This window comes from Lutra lutra, chromosome 4 (genome assembly GCF_902655055.1).
Source record: "Lutra lutra chromosome 4, mLutLut1.2, whole genome shotgun sequence".
Taxonomy (NCBI): Eukaryota; Metazoa; Chordata; class Mammalia; order Carnivora; family Mustelidae; genus Lutra; species Lutra lutra.
In genome coordinates this window covers 142,394,082-142,408,149 of record NC_062281.1, presented here as the reverse complement: position 1 = coordinate 142,408,149, position 14,068 = coordinate 142,394,082, and the positions used below count along the sequence as shown (strand labels likewise).

The 14,068-nt window shown below is 38.2% G+C and overlaps 1 protein-coding gene across 25 annotated transcripts in view; it reads left to right on the top strand.

Moving 5' to 3' along the window:
• SGIP1 (SH3GL interacting endocytic adaptor 1) overlaps positions 1-14,068 on the top strand; it is a 219,656-nt gene that overhangs the window by 161,258 nt on the left and 44,330 nt on the right. The window lies entirely within an intron of this gene.

Sequence of the window (14,068 nt, the reverse complement as noted above, 5' to 3'; positions counted from 1 at the left end):
TGGTCTCACCCACAAATATGTATCACTTAAGCTCCTACTTCCTACCATTTTAAGTAACTAAATTTCTCCTAGGATCAAAAGTTGACCAAAATGTATTCTATTCTAGAGTCGAATCTAAATATTGAACTTGTCTTTGTGTTTTACGACAGCAAAAAGAACTTTTCCAACTTGAGTGTGTGTTTTATCGCAACTTTAAAAATCAGAATGACTGACAGAGATTTTTAAGTAGCTTGTGAGGTGTGGCTTTTTTTCTCTCAAGGGTGAATTTTCCCTGCAAGATGGTCCTAGAGGTGGAAGTCCTTAGCCTGGAGTAGCGTGGGCAGCAGCAGAAAAGAGTGATCTGATTTAAAGCTTCTCACATATCTGATGTCCTGTCCTAGCTCAGGTGGAGGACAGGTGAAGAGGCAGTTGTCAGGGTAGGATGCATGATTCCTACATGATATCAGAAGCCTTCATTGCCTCAGGTCATTACTTTTGTAATAACTAAGATGCAAAATCCACAAACTTATGACTTTCTAAACTTTCTATTTGAATTAGATGGAATTAATTAGTGCCCAGGAGTCTTTTTACTGATCAGCACATATCAAAAGGTGAAGCTACAGTTGAATTGGTTGGTAATCCCAAAGTACAGCAAGTATCTGCCTATGTAAAGGCCCTCTCTCATGTTCAGGCTGGCCGCAGCACAATACTTGGCCCTGTTTTAATGAGGAAATTGAACCATATGACATTGTCAACCCTGCCTCAAGTAATTGGGGCTCCACAAAAAATGAACTTCCATGTGTTTGTTGTTTCCATTTGTTTTGGTTTTAGAGTATCTATTGACTCATTTGCTTGTGTTTGAGTTTGGGTTTCTTTAAATAAAGAGAGAGACTTTTTTTTTAAGATACCTATCTAAAGACAATTTTAAGTTATTGGTCTGTTTGTTTTCAAAATATATATTATCAACCAAATATAAGTATTAGTAACTGTGTGGAATATCAATGTGAACTATATTTTTTTTCATTTTAGGAAAATAATTATATAATATAAAACATAATAGTAGGCAACTAAAGTTGGTAACATAGCCATTCTAATTAATAAGATCTGAATCTCATAAGCATCTTGTTAGATCAAGAAAGTCATGCAAGAAGGTGTTTTAATAGAAATAAATTGTATTTTTAATAGAAATAAATTGTATTTATTTCTCTAGTACCTCTAGTACGTGTTACCTTTATCTTGGACTTTGCGCAAGTCAAAGAAGTATAGAAAAGGCTTCCGGAGGGTCTATGGGAGCAGCCGTATCACAAATATATGCCCCTACTCTCTCATTAAGAAATGCTTATGCAGATAAAAGTACATTAAAATGAACTTCAGGACTTAGGAGAAACTAAACATAACCCTTTGCCATCTGAACGAGAATGGCTGTTTTAAGAATAGAGAAGGGTAGGATTCCTGTATGGCTCAGTTGGTTAAGCATCTTAGTATCAGCTCAGATCATGATCTCAGGGTCATAAGATCTAGCCCCACATCAGCTCTATGCTCAGCGCAGAGTCTGCTTGTCCTTCTCCTGCTCTGCCTCTCCCCCTTAGCTCTACACACCGAAAATAGAAAAATAAATAAATAAAACCTTAAAAAAAATGGAGGTTTGTTTTCACCATTTACATATATTAGCCTCAGGTATTTTTACCTAGTGCACGCTGGAAGGATTTTTTAAATTTTCTGCTGTGATGATAAATGACATGGAAATCCCCTTGAGAATAATTCCCCAACCCAAATTTTAAACTCCAAATAGACAGTCATTCCACATGTTCTATCCAATAGCACTGCTAGCATATTCTCCTAGGGCACTCTGGTTTTGCCCACATTTGTTATTATTCATATTATCATTTTCTTCAATTCTTCATTCAGGGAATCAGAAAAAGAAAATTTGCAGGTCAGATTATTCACTTGTTCTAAACAGCTTTTAAATAATTATTTATTGCCATTCTATAGTGTTCAAAACCTTAGCTGGTCTCATTCATTGCTTTGTTCTCACAGTGCCTTTGTTCTTACAGTAAGTAAGTGTTTGAGCCACTCACCAACCAACCAACCAACTAATGAACATTGGCTTATGAATTTATCTGGATATAAACATGATATGCTTCATACTTTCAAATTGATTTAACAAGAAAGATAGAAAAGTGTTAAACAACAGTTCTAACCCACAAGAGTTCCAAAGCTTTTCTTAATGTTTCACTTTGATAAACAATTAAATTTCAGTAATATCTTAATCTATTTTAGTTGGGTTTTAAAAAAAATAAAAGTTGCAAAAGGTAATGACTTAAATTAATTCACGCAAAAGTATACCCTATTGAAGCTATCAAGTATTCTTCTAAGATGGAAGGAAGGGAAAGATATTTCCATAACAAGTGGAAGATGTGACTGTTAGACATTTGAACAAATTCTTAGAGCACTGTTAACATGAAGATGTTTCCAGAAATTTGCTGTCCCTCTCCTTGATTAGCTTATTTAACTACAAAATCATCTTGTATCTATCTGGTAATGAAAAACAAACAAGAAACCTTGTAACCATTCTTAAGTGTCCTTGTGTCTGAATACCATCTCCATCTTCTGTGCATACAGCCTCTTGCACACCCATCTCTAGACTGTTCTGTGCTCCTGCTAGTGCTCTCACCCCTATCACGCCTTCAGGAATGTCACATCCTTAGCAACACCCTCCTCTACATTCGCAGGCTCTCTGCCAACCTCGCCCACCTGTTTCCTTAACTGAATCCCAGCTCTCTTCAGAGACCATTGCTTCTGTAGCACACTCCCTGGAAAGTTCTCCAGTCTTCTGTGGGCCATATGTCATGGGGCTCCAAGGCACTGTTTGAATTCTCCAATTCCCTGTTGCCACTTCCAGACCACCTCCTGTTGGCTTGTGTGCAGCCCACCTGCTGATTCCACCGCCCACCACTCCTTCTTGCTGTTCACCGTTGACCCACATTCTTCTGCATTTAACTGCAGGCTTCGAGAAGCAGGAAGCTCCTTTTCACTCTCTTCTTCACCTTGCTTCCTAGCTTTATCCTGTGACATAGACTGATGTGGATGACCCAGCCAACATCCTGGTTTTAGGGTCTCTTTGACTTCTTCAGTTCCAACACACTTTCTCTCCATGCTATTCAGTAATCCACACCTCTGGCCATGTCTTGGATCTTGGAAATTGTCCCCACTGGCAAGGTCATTTTGGCTATTTCATAACCAACAATTTGTCATCCTTTCTGTATACCAAGGCTAGATTAGACAATGATTTTTTTTCATTTAACAAATATATATTGAGGATTACTGTGTGCTAGTACTCTCTGTAAGCAATCCCCAGTAGGAAACAAAATGGAAAAATATTCCTGTAGTCAGGGAGCTTACATTCTAATGTGGAGGGTCAAAAATAAGGAGATAAATAAGTAAAATATATAGGATGGAGATGTTAGTAAGTTCTCCAGAGAAAAATAAAATAGGAAAATACACTCTCAATGGAGTATATTGGAAATTGCAATTTTAAATAGGGGAACCTGAGGGTATAAAAATAGTGGGTCATAATAAATAAATATTATTTGAGTGCTTTACTATGTGCAAAGTACATTCCTGTATTATGTCATTTCATCTGCACTGATGAGGAAATTAAGAGTCAGAGAATATATGTAACTTTCACAGGATCCCTCGGCCAAGAAGGGGCACAGTGGGAATTTGAACCCAGATGGCCTAGCTGGAGACAGTAGATGATGTTCTGCTCTGCATACATGACCTCATTCAGTCTTTGCAACAGCCCCTTGATGTCAGGGGTTCTGACAGGTTTCCCCAAATCTCCTGACCACCATTCCCCAGCTCTGAATTTCCCTAACTACACCCTGTCTTTGACCCCACTAAGACCTCTGGTCTCATGTTCACCCCATGCTCAGTGCACTAGCACTACCTGACATCTAACTTCTTTTATAGACCCCTTGGAGGAAAAATATGTTTCTGTAATGACTTTAATTATCTCTACAATAACAGTTACATTTTCCTCCTTGGAATTACATTGTCTATGTGAAAAAAAATTGACTCTTGGACATTTTAAATTTCTGACCTCATTTATCAGGGTTTTAAATATCCCTACTTGATAATTGGTAAGACAAAATCATAGTCATGGACCACACAACTTTCCTTACCATGACATAGCAATCACATCCTGTAAGAAGCAAACAGGTCAAATTTCTCACATAAGGCCAGGGGATACTAATTTATTCATCTGAGAGTCACTAGGCAAAGGAAAATTGGAAGGTGTGATCTGTTTTCTGGGGAGCAACTATTTTTGCTAACTTCGCAATATTCTTTAAGTGGGAAGTGTCCACTAACTGTCCCCACCCGCCGTAGGTAGGCCCTTTGTAGTCAACGATGTGGTAAAGTTATTGAGTCCCCACCTCAGCAAATGACAGCGTTAAGTATGACCAGGTTAAGAAAAAATGTATAGGAACATAAAAAGGAGTGATGCAAGACCATCTTCATTAAAAATAGGAAGATCACACTCTCTAGCTATTCTGAATATTTATATGGAAACTATATGGCAAATATGAAATGTAAAATCCTTTCTATTAATAACTGAAGATCACAGAGAGTTTTTCTAAATAGACTGAGCCTGTTAAGAGCTAAGTGAGACTGAACCTGCAAAATGTTCTACCAGGCAGATCTGCTGAGAGTTTCAGAATTCACATTGTTGCTTCATAAGAAATTAATTGGCCCAGTTTTGAAGATCTCCAGATTGACCGACCTGCTGATATGTCACTTGGGTTCTTGCTCTTTGAGGCAGTTGCCCTGTCTCACTCATGTTCACTGCATGGGTGGCATGCTGGAAGTTGGCCAGGAAGTCAGTGAAGGAGAAGCTCTTTCTCTATACTACTCACAACACTTCTGACAGCAGCTGTATGCGTTTCCCCCCTTACCCTAAACAAGTCAGACACTAATAATCTGGAGTTAATGCAGACCCCACAGGTTAAGGTCTCAGTCTCAGAAGACTGCCCCCTCCCCACTTCAGATGCCAATTGTAAGTCCCAGGTTTTGTCACTTGTACTTCTAATGGACCAGCTATAAAGTGAGAGTTCTTACAAACGCCCATCTTGGGTTTAGTAATTTGTGAGAACAGCTCACAGAACTGAGTTTTACATTCTATTACCTGTTTATTATAAGGGCTGCAACTCGGGAACAGCCAAATGAAAGACATACATGGGGCAAGATTTGGGGAAGGGGCACAGAGCTTCCATGCCCTAAGTAATGCCGTTCTTCTAGTACCTTGACGTGTTTACCGAACTGGAAGATCCCCAGAAGTCTAGCTTGGCTTCTGTACCCAAGATGCATTTGTTTATTATGTCTGCTATTTTCCTTGTCTCCAGAGTAATCTCTCTGGTCTCTGGTACCGACTAAGCCTGGGAGTTTTCTCTTATAGCTCCATGAGACTCACTTAGGGCCATAACAGTCCAAAACACATAGTTGATTCTGAATGTGTCCCTCAGTCAAAAGAAAATGAGTAACTCAATAACTTTAAAATATATAAATGTTAGGGACATGTGGGTGGCTCAATGAGTTAAGCATCCAACTCTTGATTTCAGCTCAGGTCACAGTCTCAGGGCTGTGAGATCAAGCCACAAGTTGGGCACCGTGCAGAGTGTGGAGCCTATTTAAGACTATCTTTCCCCCTCTCCCTCTACCCCTCCCCCAGCCCTTTCTCTCTCTCTTTCAAAAAAAAAAATATATATATGTATGTATTTATATATGTGTGTGTGTGTGTGTGTGTGTGTGTGCCAGATGGCCTTGCTTTGCTCAAGATTGAAGACTTTTACTCCCCAGTAAAGGAGATGAACCCTGAGTTTGAATTACACATGTCTGGACACTGACTATAGTTACCTGATAGAGAACAAATGAGATCAGCACAAAACCCCAGAAAGAAGAGTTGTTATGTGTAGACAATTTTAAAACCTGAAGCATAGGTAAGTTGTTCTCCAGAGCAGAAAAAGGGAACTAGGGTCAATGATGAAAAGAAGGGAAAAGATAAATAATATTCACACATGCTCTCCTCCATTCCAGTAGTCACTAAGCATTCCATGATGTCCTCAGAGCTCTAAGTCCCTGAGCAGGAATGATGGAGGAAAATGATGCTTCTGCCTTCTAGGAATTTACACGAAATGGAGGAGATGGGCACTTCCTACAAAAGGCATACTATAGCAACAGTCATAATAGAATGTAAAAAAGTGCTGGAATGTGTGAATAGTGGATAGATTTTAACCGGGAAGAATCTGGGATAACTTCTGGAGGCACAGGGACTTGAGCTGACTGATGAAATTTGGGGATTTACTGAAGCAGTTCAGGAGAAGTAATAAGGGATTGACAGTACCGTTTTCATCCTGAGATTCCGAAAACATCATCAAGGTAGAATCACTTGAAATCTACTAGGATGTGGAAAGGAGTGAAAACTTCCATCCTGAGACACAGGGAGAAAGGTGCTGTTTTAAAACAGGAGAGAAGGGTATCCAAGAGAACTAGAAAGAAATGAGTTACTTTTGGGACCTCTCAACTTTAAGGTCCTGCACCTTCCACGTAGATGAATCTAGGAGTAAATAGATTGTAAAAATTTGGGACTCATTTACTTAGAGATAAGGACTGAATCCATAGAGGTAAAGGTTTAAACTTGGGGTAAGCCTGCATTCAGAAACCAGATTGGAAAAAGAATGCATTGTGACTTGGAACTTTCTCTATTGTATCCTTTCTTTAAATAGCCACAGAATATTAGTGATTAATTTTTAATGCATGATATTCAGTAGATATGCTTTTGTGGAATGTATTACATGCCTAGATCTTTTGCTGATCTTCCGTCTCTCAGTTGTTTTTGCTCTAGGGAAAGCCTAACTGGCTCACCCAGTTGCACTCGTTATGACTGTTAACCTAAGTACCAGATAGGAAATTTGCAGACATCAAGCCTAGAAGGAAAATACCAGCTTTTAGTCGGCTATTATTGCAAATACAAGTCAACACAGAGATGACGCACTGCCTCCTTTCCCTAACTGCTTCCCATTAAAGCCTTTGTTCTCTTTGGGGATGTGGCCTTCTCGGGTGTCTTACGATCTTTATCTCTGTTCCTTTTTCTTCCTTCTGACATGCAGAGATGAACACTCAAAACTGAACATAATATGAGACTGAGGATAGTTTTAAGATTTCTTGTGTACATCAAAAAAATGTAATGACTTGTATAAATCTTAAAAATAATTGAATAATAAATTTTGTATTTCCTTGCTTATGAATAGAAAGAAACTTGTCTTTTTATAGGCTACTTCATTTTTCTTTTTCCATGAAGCAGGGGCTCTTGCAAAATATTGTAATGTAATAAACTTATAGCCATATCTGTCATGCTTGAAAGAATTTGTTGTCTTTTATGATATTATAGAGTTTGACTTGAAATACTCATGGCAGCTTCAATGTGTATATGCTCCGATGTGCTCATAAGGACTGTCTATATTTGCATATTATATATATATATGTATACATATATATACATACACACACACATATGTGAAATTGATTATGATGGGTGCATAGCAAAATGCTATGGTTTTCTATGTTCACCAATTCTGCAATAAGTAGGTATCTGTTGGGGAAAACAATGAACAAATCTGTGGAATAAGGCCTTGATAATATTGCTCTAGGGACAGATATGGTTATGGATGTATTTATTTAATCAGCAAGTGTTTATTGAGTCCCTACTATGTGCATGGTACTATAAAAGGCATTAGGTTTACAGTAGTGAATAAGAAAGACATGTTTCTCCCTTCATGGGACATAGAAGTCAGGCATTAAACAAGTAGTTACAATAATGTGCAGAGACAGTTATATCCAATTTTGGAGGGAGACCTAACCAGCTTAGAAGTTAGGGAGAACTTCCAAAGGAAAAGATGAGAGTGATATTTAAGTCTACACAGAGTCTGTTCTGAAGAAATATAAAATGTTGCTGAGTTAGAGTTCTAATATAAAATCTTACATAATGTCAAAATGTTAACCTACAGGTATATTGGGTATTATCCTAGATACTAAAAATAGAATAAGAGTCCCTGAGTACTTTATATCAGTTTACTCTCAGCACATACACATGCACGCACATAGACACACACAAAGAGAAAAATATATGTTCTATAAAAATAATGAAAGAGAATGTATATACATATATATATGGAGAGAAAAGGTGTCCATGTGCGCATGCGTGTGTGTGCATGCATTGGCTCCGGAGTTAGCCCCCCAGGTCTGAATTATAGCCTCGGGACTGTGCGACTTTTGGTTAAGTTACCTAACTTTTCAAAGTCTCAGTTTCCTCCTATGGAATTGGAATAGCAATCACACCTCGTGCCTGAGTTTGAAGTCACGGAGCACACAAGGCACCCGACAACCTTTAGCTGCCAGCGCGAGTCTCCAACTTCACACTCCCTTTGCTGGTGACATGGCAGGATTCTGTATAGTTTGTGCCTGCTTTGGAGAAGCCTGGGTTGTATCTCTCAAGCCTTCTTCCACATAAAACATGTAGCAGCTTGGTGGGCTGTGAGTTGCTACATGGGCTCCCTCCTTGTCAGCAGGGACAAGGAGCAATCTTTTCCCCTCTGCTTATGGAGCAAGAGAATGATTTGGAAGCAGAATGCATCCTCCCTGCTGTACACCCCCCGCCTCCACCAGAGCCTATCATCAAAGCTGACTTGCAGAGACTAATGATCTGGCTGGTGGTACACTCCTCGGGGTGCTGTGTTCATGCTGATGGGAGATGCTGGAAGAAAATCTGTTACCATCTCTTTTATTAAAGGGTTTGTAAATCACGGCATTTCAGCAGATTTGACAAGTAATTTCAAACTTCCTGAGACAAAGAATGGAGAAGCTGAGAATCACCAGGGGGCAGCTTCTTTACCTTTGCATAGTTGTGAACTTTCATCATACAATAGATTTTTTTTTTTCATTATTATTACGTGTCCTCTAAGAAGAGCTCTCCATAAATTAAGGCCGCCCATCCATTGTACTCTGGACTCTGGCCACTCCAGACAGAGAAGAACCCCGACCACCCCTTCCAGAGAGGAAAGCTGACATAATGAATGAAGAAATGATTCAAAGAGGCAGTGTCAAGACCCAAGAGAATCTCCCATCTCCAAGCCACTTCATGATGTGAAATGGATATATTTAATCAACACCATAAATACCCCGAAGAGATATTAGTCGTCCTTTGTGAAAGGCCTTTGTAAACTGTAAAGTACTATACGCACGTAATCATTTTCTTAAACAATAATTGGCATTAATGAATATTTACAACTGCTGAGAAGTTTGCATTCATTGCTTCATTTAGTAAGTCCAAGATTGATTTGGGCTCATCAAGACATGGCATTGAAAACAGAGCATTAAGAGAGGCCATTGCTCTTAAGATCTTCACCCTTTTGTGTCTTCAACTATTTTGCAACAGGCATGTGGCAATAATTTCTGCCAGAGCGTGGACTCTTGGCAGTCAGGAGTCTTCATGGACTTATTCCACTTCTGCTGGTTATTTAGTACCATATCAGCAGGATGTGAGTAAATATGGCCTTGGGATTTCTTTTCCTGCGGGCACACCTTCACACAGACAGCATGTGCTGTTTACCATTGTGTTTCTTGGTCTTATATTCAGAATAATTACAGCATGCCTTCTCCTAAGATCTGATTTAGAGGCCTGAAATATGCCTCTGAAAAAACACAAAAGGTTATTCTGGAAAAGTGTCCCAAAAGAGCAAGCGTGATGTTAATTTTTCAAGGATGTTTTGGTGACTTTTGAGAGTTGCAGTCATCATTGTTAAGCATGAAGCCGGGAAGAGGAAGCGTGAGTTATTTAACGGTGATTATTCCTTTCCTTAAATTTTGCCTTTTTTTGGACTCTGCTCAAAACCCATCCCCCAGGAAACTGGTGGCTCAAATCCCAGGCTTTCAGATACATCAGACTACAATAGCATTCTTCATGCGTCTCCATTCATAAACATCAGTGCCCAGGGGAATAACTTTTAGTAGTGTTCAAAATCACCAGCATCCACATTTAATAAGAACAAAAAAGTCATTCACAAAAATAAAGGAGAAATATAGAAACCTCAGTGGTGTTTAAGATCTAAAACCCAATTTCTGTTTATATTTTTAGCCATAATATCAAAGTAGTTATACTCATTATAGAAAATTTAGAAATATAGAAAAACAGAAAATTAGAAAATTTAGAAAAACAGGAAAATATTAAGAAAATAAAATAGCCTGTAGTTTAATAACTATAGATAGCCACTGTTATCCATTTGGTGTATTTCATTTCCAACATTTTTCATGTGATGTGACTGTGTGTGTATATGCGTGTGTAGTGGGTATTTTTCAAATTATGCATTTTTTTATTTTAACATATGATAATGTCTACCATGCCATTCAAATGTATTTTAAAATAGCTCATAGTTTCCTTTATTCTGATCATGAAATTGGTTTAAGCACATTATTTTTTAAAATTCACACAATATGGAAAGTATATATAAAGGAGTAAATACAGAGAAAGAAGGAAATCCTGCTGTTAGCAGCCACATGGGTGGATCCTGAAAGCATTTGCTAAGAGAAATAAGCCAGACAGGCAAAGACAAATACTGCGTGAGTTCACTTATATGTGGAATCTAAAACAAAAACAAAGGAAAGTCAAACTTACAGAAACAGAGAATAGAAAAGTGGTTGTCAGGAGCTGGCAGGTGGGGGAAATAGAGAGAAGTTGATAAAAGGGTACAAACTTTCCACTATATCATCAATAAGGTCTGAGGATCTACTGTGTAAGATGGTGACTGTAGTTGACAGTGCTGTATTGTACAGTTGAAATTTGCTAAGAGAGTAGAACTTAAATGTTCTCACCAAATTGTGTGTGTGTGTGTGTGTGTATGTGTGTGTGTGTGTAAGGTGATGAATGTGTTAATTAACTAGATGGGAGGAATCCCTTCACAATGTGTCTGTATATCAAATCATCATGATGTGCACTTTAAATTTCTTACAGTTTCATTTCTCAATTATGCTTCCATAAAGCTGAAGGGGAAAAGAAGATCCTATAACTGCAAAAAAAAAAAAAAAAAAGTAAAGTAAATACCACCCTGATCACACTTTTGAGAGATTAGCAGAGATGACATTTTTAACAGTTGATGAAAAATCTTAAAGAAAATCATCTCTGTATATATATCTATACACACAAGTGTGTGTGTTACATTTACTTGATCCCAGAAGGCTATCCTTTAGGATATGCTCCACTGGTTTAATAACAATTTTGGGGGTACAAGATAAACTTCATTAAATGTAGAAAACCACTTTTTCTAGCAACATTAATAGACCAAATGCAGGTCACCATCTTAAGTATAACAATTAGAAATTGAGTCTAAACCTATTTCATATTCAGAATATGAATATGGTCTAAGGATCTAAATCAATTCCGACCATCAGCAGTTAGGGTTTTATGCCGCATGCTCATCACCTTGACCTCTTTCTTCTCTTTGATATTGATAGTTGAAGTTGGAGGCACATAAAATATTCCAGGCTTTTAGCTGCATTAAGATTCCCGAGTTGATTTATAAATTGCCAAAGGTAAACAGCTTTTTCAAAAGTCGTCTAGAAGTTTTCGACAGATACAATTTTAGCACCTGAGTTATATATTCTTTCATGATGCATAATTCAGTCATAACCTATTTGCCCCATCTTTCAAAAGTCTGTGGTTTAGTTTACAAAGGGTGTGGTGTTTTCTCCTGCCTACAGTTGCGTAGCCTGGCATGTGACCCTTTATCTCCTGTGTACAAAAACCTTTCACTAGATTGCTGCATCAGAAGGAATCTTTTGTAAAAAGTATTTTAAGGGGAAAGAAGGATCCAAATGTAAGTTCAAATGTAATCATGAGAGGCTGACCAATCCAAGTAACTCAGCTCAACTGAGGAGACTGTGAGGTGAGCTGCTAAATTCTACTCGTGGTGACTTTCCCACAAGTACAGACAAAGACAACGGTGGAACCTGCTCTGTTAGCAGCCGCCACGTTTCTTTTGACCTTGTTTACAAGTTGCATTTCAACTTCAAAAATGTGAAAATGTTATCAAATTATATTTCTTAAGATCAAGGAAATATGCTACCTAGCATTTTATGCAAATAGAATATATAATCTGCCCTGCGATCTCCAGTCAATAGTAGTCATTTCTTTTTTTTTTTTTTTAAGATTTATTTATTTTTTTAGAGAGAACATACACGCCAGTAGGGGGAGGGAGAGAGGGAGAGAGACTCTCCAGCAGACTCCGTGCTGAGCTCAGAGCCTGAAGCGGAGCTTGATCTCAGGACGCTAAGATCACAATCTGAGCCAAAACCAAGAGTCAGACGTTCAACGGACTAAGCCACCCAAGCACCCCAATAGTAGCCATTTCAACTTACCATACGCAGTGTGTGTGTGTGTGTGTGTGTGTGTGTGTGTGTGTGTGTGTACGTGTATGTCCATATATAAACTTGCATCTGTATAACCATGGTAATGAGTCTATAGTATTATATGCATGGACCTATTTTCTATTGGGGGATATTTAGGTTTTTATCCTTTTTGTTGCTATTATGTAAAATGGTGCAATGAGAAGCCTTCAACCTATATCCTCATGTACTTGACTTAATTTGTTCCAAAGATAAATTACTAAAAATGGAATTGCTATATTAAAGGGTATGCACATTTTCAACATTAATATGTTATTACCAAATGTCTCTCCAAAAAGTTCATAGCAGTATTATGACTAACAATTTTTCCATGCTCTTAACAACATAGTTATATCACTACTTCTTATTTTTTCCAACCTAATTGGAAAAAATGTGATATATAATTGTTTTTAGCTCCATTTTTCATTACTGAAGACTTTTTAACATCTACTGAGCATTTCATTGTCATGAATCATGATTTATTTCACTTCAATTATTAGGCATTTAAATTGCTTAAAGTTTTCCCACATGCAGTGAACATCTTTGCATATAATTCTTTGGCCTGAAGATATTTTTCTTAGAATAGATTCTTAAAATGGGAATAATGGACTAAAATTGTGCAGCTTTTAAAAGTTCATGGTACACATTGCCAAGCAATTTTCTAGAAAGGTTATACCAATTTTTACTTCCATTAACATTATCTTATGGTGCCTATTTCATGAAGCATTGGTTTATTAGATCTTTTCTAATCTGAAAGGGGAAAAAGTTCTCTCATCCTGTTGCCTTTCATTGGTAATTAGTGAGGCTGAACTTTTCATGCTTTTTTAGTCATTTATGGTTGTTCAGTGAATACCTTGTTCCTTTTTAAACATCTTCACGTTAAAAAATAAAAAAAATAAAAAAAAAAATAAACATCTTCACGTTGCCCGCTTGTACTTGAGGAAGACTGTAAGAAGCTAATTTATAGTGGTGTCAGCTCCCAGGCAATACCTTCAAGTAGCCATCACTTCTCTAAAAATACATACCAGACCTTCCACAGGAAAACAGATTTCTCCTACCCAAACATGCTTGGGTGTCTTTTTTGGAACCTCTGATTCTCCCTGTTCCTTAACAGACTCTTTGCTTGTTCTCTTGGTGCTCTTGGATCTGTGTCACTATCCCCTACCATTGTAGCTTAACCTTGCTCCTGTGTGGTTTGAAACCCGACCCAGGTTCCTGGAGCTTCTCTGAGGATATCAGATTCCCTGACTATATTCACTTCCTCCCTGCCTCAGCTCAGGGATTGCTCATGTTGCCCATGGGAGAACACCTCTCCTCGCTTGACCAAGCTCTCCAGCCTTTCTCTCCTGTACTCTGTTCCTTTGTATGGTCCTTACTAGATATTTTCCAAAGTATCTTTTTTTTTTTTAAGATTTTATTTTTATTTATTTGACAGAGAGAGATCACAAGTAGACAGAGAGGCAGGCAGAGAGAGAGAGGGAAGCAGGCTCCCTGCTGAGCAGAGAGCCCAATGTGGGACTCGATCCCAGGACCCTGAGATCATGATCTGAGCCGAAGGCAGCGGCTTAACCCACTGAGCCACCCAGGCGCCCCTATT